General features: G+C 36.9%; 1 pseudogene; it reads left to right on the forward strand.

Moving 5' to 3' along the window:
* Positions 1 to 391: 391 nt before the first annotated feature.
* On the forward strand, positions 392 to 4,828 carry LOC143618209 (11S globulin seed storage protein 2-like; annotated as a pseudogene).
* Positions 4,829 to 5,218: the final 390 nt, after the last annotated feature.

Consider the following 5,218-nt stretch of genomic DNA (forward strand, 5'->3'; position numbering starts at 1 on the left):
GTTTACATTATGATTTTGCTGATTGCATGTTTTTCCGGTTGGCCGGGATACGTGAATTTTCAGGGCTGGCCCTATAGAAAAGTATACCATTTGACTTCCAGTAACTCATTTAACAAAGTTACCCTACAATCAAATTGTGTAAAATTAACCGTAATATGCAAACCATAAATCTCAAAAGCTTTATCTGTTGGCTACTTGGCTATATGCTTGCACAGTTGTCCAAACATTGACACCATTAATGCCAAGTGTATATACCCAACACCATGTTGAAGCCACCGTTACACAACACCTTCATCAACTTCAGGTGCAAGGTGGCGTTCATAACAGAACTCTTCCACCACCCCTATAAAACCACCCTCACATTCCTGCACATTTCAAACACACACTAACCATGGTTGCTATAAAACTCATAGGTGTTTTCCTTTGCCTACTCGGCACCACTGTCATTGCCACCACCCGCTCCTCCCGCCTCAGCAGCCCGGAGTTCTGCAACCTCCAGCAACTCACCACAAAACAACCTTTTCAGTTCCTACAATACGAAGGTGGTTGGGTTGAGAAATATTGGAATGAAAACGATGAGGAGTTTAGTGTTTCGGACTTCATCCGGAAAGGGTGACGATACAAACCGAGTCTCTTTCGCTTCCTAACTTCCTTCCGTTCCCTCGTCTACTCTTCATTCAAGAAGGTACCTCCGATTAATATTGAAGTCTGCGCAACTATGCACACGGTGCCTGATATCTATTCTCAAAAGTGGCCGTATATAAGAGGTTGGACGACACCTTTGGTCAAAAACTTTCAAACTTTTAAGTCAGTTAATATATTTATATTTATACCATATATAATATATAACTAAAGGGTAAATTAAGACGGTCATTTTAAGTACTTTACAACTATCAAAGCATTTGGTACCATCTTTATTAAGGTTATAGGAGTCATTTTAATCCTAAATTTCACGTGCATTTTTTGTTTCTTTAAAATAGTTACAATTTTAATTTTTCAAATTTTATTTTTTATTTATTCAAAATAGTTACAATTTTAATTCTTTAAATTTTATAAATTTAAATAATACTTACAACATTGGTCATCTATCTTTTACCTATATATTCTTATAATTTCATTTTTAACCCAACTTCCTCCATGATTATTAAACGGTCATAACTTTTTCACACGTTAATATTTTTTTAAAAAAATTGTACTATAAAAACGAGAATTTTATTCTCTTTAATTTGATTACCATATTGCTATAGTTTTTTAAGTTAACAAAAATTGCATTGGGGTGTGTTGCTGTCCGATTTTGATGGTTTTAAATTAAACTATGAGCCAAACCGTTAGTAACGTTTTTTCTCATCAAAAATCGAAATTGAACCATTGAAAATTGAAAGCCAACCAAGACAAACCATTACCAATAGTTAGGTTCCGATTTGGTTTGTACTTCGATAATAAATTGAGTTTAAAATAAGAATTATTAATCTATCTATACATTCATTTCAAATTAAGCACCAACTAATAAGCCATTTACGAAAATCATAATATAAACAAAGATAATTTTGGTTACGTAAATGATAAACCTTATTGGAATAAATAGAAGACAAATCATAACAAGAACAAAACCGGGAAAAATCATACCAGAATTTAGGCTAAACTAAGCTTATAATAAACAAGCTTACTCGTATTAAATAAAATTTTCTTAATTCAACCGTGAAACCGAACCAGCTTAAATAAAGTTACAAAATGCATAAGTAAACAATTAAAATTTCAAAATGCAATCAATATTTACTGTTCGCTTCAGTTCAACTGTGAAATTGAACCAGTGAACGGTTTCACAGTTTCAAGCGAAACAATGAACACCCTTAAATTTGTTACGTGATTACTAATGTACGCGTTTCCCGCAGCATCGCGCGGGCACCCGCCTAGTTTCTATATATGGGCTAGTTTAGATACAGCTAAACGGTCGTTCTCACCAATAATTTTCAAATTAATAATTTTTAAAGTTTAATTTTTTAATTAAAACCGGTAATTCGAATATTATTCATTTTTATTTAAAAATGGTAATTCGAATATTATTCAAACGGCTGCCATGCCCAATATTTTTCAAAGTTTGACTTTACAAAACGCCCGTCTTGAGATTGCCCAAACGGCCATTCCCAATTACTTTTCAAAGTTTGACTTTATTACTTTTTTTTCTCAAAACACCCGTCTAAAGATTGTCCAAACGGCCCTTTTCGAAGATTGATTTTGTTTTTTTTTGGGTTAAAACAGCCGTTTCAGTGTTTTCGTAATGTTTTGTGGACGGCTGTTTTATGATGTGAATCATATGTGCATGACCCATTTCATAGAAACAAAAGGATGTATAGAATTAATATGAATCATGGGGCTTAATTTCAGGTGAAGGGATCATGGGAGTACAACTTCCGGGATGCGCAGAGACATTCGACACCGGAGTAATACAGCAGCAGCAGCAGCCACGAAAGATGGCCGAACAACCGCAAGAACAACAATATGGTGACGTTTCAAAAGACACTGCACCAAAAAGTATTTAGGTTCCAACTGGGAGACTTCATAGCCATTCCCGCCGGCACGTCCACTGGATTTACAACGATGGGAGCCAAGATGTGGTGGCTATCTTAGTTGACGACATCAACAACCTCGCAAATCAACTCGACTTCAAACGAAGGGTACGTAATAATGTAATTTTAATCAGCAATGTTTTTTTACTTTAACTTTTAACGAAAAGTAGTGATTACATCTGTGCGCCGCTATCTCTTTTTGAATTGCAAAACTCAATCTTAAAACTTTTAACGTAATTTTAATCAGCAATGCTTAACTTTAATCTCACATCATTTCAAACTCTCATTTGGATAGATGTTGGATGGCTGTTTTGACTGAAAACTTTCAAAGTTTGACCGTCTATGATCAAAGGGTAGGCTAGTAAAGAGTCATCGGGATATTGTTGGCTGTTCTAATCAATAACTTTTAAAGGATGACCCTTACGGTTAACCATAATTTTCAAAGTTTTGACTTCTTTTTTATTAAAACGACAAGCCGCTACCCTTTTTTGAATTGCAAAACTCAATCTTTTGAAAAACTTTTAACGTAATATTAATCAGCAATCAGCAACACTTAACTTTAATCTCACATCATTTCAAATTCTCATTTGGATAGAGGTAGGATGTTTTGACTAATGCTTAACTTTAATCTCACATCATTTCAAACTCTCATTTGGATAGAGGTCGGATGGCTGTTTTGACTCAAAATTTTCAAACTTTGACCGTCTATGAAGGGATATTGTCGATCGTTCTAATCAATAACTTTTAAAGGATGACCCTTAGGGTAAACCATAATTTTCAAAGTTTTGACTTCTTTTTTTATTAAAACTACCATCGGGATATTATCTAGACAACCGTTCTAACTAGTAACTTTTAAAAGACACCCTTACAACTTTTAAAAGACACCCTTACGGTTAAACCATAATTTTCAAAGTTTTGACTTCTTATTAAAACGAACTTCTTTTTATTAAAACAACTGGTCTAGATAATAACGACCATTTTAACCAATAATTTTCAAAAGACGAGCCTTATGGTCTAACCATAGTTTTCATGGTTTTGACTTTTTTTATTAAAAGTACCATTTGAGTGTTTTATGTTTTGGGGATTGTCGTTTGACATAATTAAATTGTTTATCTTTTCTGTAGGTATCTTACTTGGCCGGAGCAGTTTCAAGCCAACACTTCAAAGGACAAAAAAGCCAACCGGGCTTCTCCGAGCACTTCAGACACCCGGATCAGGAACGCTTTATCTTGAAGAGTATCTACGCTGGATTTGATAGGGAACTACTGGCCGAATCATTTAACGAATCACCTGAAGTCGTGAGTGCATTGCAGGAGCCCAGCAACCGTGGGCTCGTTGTTAAAGTCCAGCAACCCATGCGATTTGTCACCCCCGATGAACAACAATTCAGCAGAGGACCTGCAGCTAATGGTCTGGAAGAAGGAAGATTTTGCAGCTCTAAACTCGTTTTCAACTTGAACAGCCAGCGTGAGGCCGATATCTTCTCCCAACAAGCCGGAAAACTCAACCTAGTTAACGAGAACAAACTACCAATCCTATCTCACTTGGATCTCAGTGCCGAGAAAGGATACCTGCAACCGGTAATTTCGTCAGGAAAACAAACTGTTTGACATCTAATCCTACATCGACACATCGTTTCAAACGTTTGTCTAGATAGTGGTTAGGCAGTCGTTTTGATCATCATCTGAAATCAGACGAAGGTGGTGTAACCGTTTTGAAAATTAATTTTCAAAGTCTTTTTGGTCGCATTGAGTGTTTTGTGTTTTGTGTTTTGTGGACTCATCATCTGATCATCTGAAATCAGATGAAGGTTGTGTAGGTGTTGCGAAGACCCATTCAAATCTACTATATAATTAATTCCTTAATTTTGTCACATGCAGAATGTGTTATTCTCGCCACGCTGGACCGTGAAGAGCCACACCCTCGTATACGTGCTAGACGGTGAGGCAGAGGTGCAAGTGGTGTCGAACAACGGTGAAGCCGTGTTGAACGAGCAAGTGAACAAGGGTGACATCTTCGTTGTGCCGCAGTTCTTCGCAACAACCGCTCGAGCTGGGCAAAATGGGTTCGAGTGGGTGGCGTTCAAGACCAGCAAGTCTCCACTTAAGAGCCCGATAGCAGGGTACACATCAGTGTTCCGAGCCATGCCACTCGAAGTGATCACCAACTCGTACGGTGTGTCTCCGAGCCAGGCCCAGGGCTTGAAGATCAACAGGCAGACGGAGAGCCTACTGTTTTCTCCAATTAGCCAGAGGTCTTAGAGGAGTTAAGTGTATGATCAATTAACGAGATTAAGGTGTCCTTTCGTTGTTCTTTTATGTGTGTACGAGAATAAAACTTGAATAAGTTCAGATGTTATGCTTTGTAATTAATTTTATTTTGTTTCTTAAGCAATAAAATTATTAGCTCAACTATTAAAAATAAAAAGCGCGAATAGCCCAGTTGGTTAGAGCTAGAGGTGCACAAATCGGTTTTTTTGAAAAAACCGGTTCGGTTATTAACCGGACCGGTTTTTTTTGTCCAGAAAAAAACCGGTTCGGTTAATAACCGGACCGGTTATTAACCGGTTTTTATTGCTGAAAACTCAAACCGGCCAAACCGGTTTGGACCGGTTTAAAAACCGGTTAGAACCGGTTATTAAACCGGTTTTT

The sequence above is a fragment of the Bidens hawaiensis genome, unplaced genomic scaffold (assembly GCF_021521415.1).
Source record: "Bidens hawaiensis isolate Kalapana, Puna unplaced genomic scaffold, B.hawaiensis_p1.1 tig00065327_1, whole genome shotgun sequence".
In the NCBI taxonomy this organism is placed as follows: Eukaryota; Viridiplantae; Streptophyta; class Magnoliopsida; order Asterales; family Asteraceae; genus Bidens; species Bidens hawaiensis.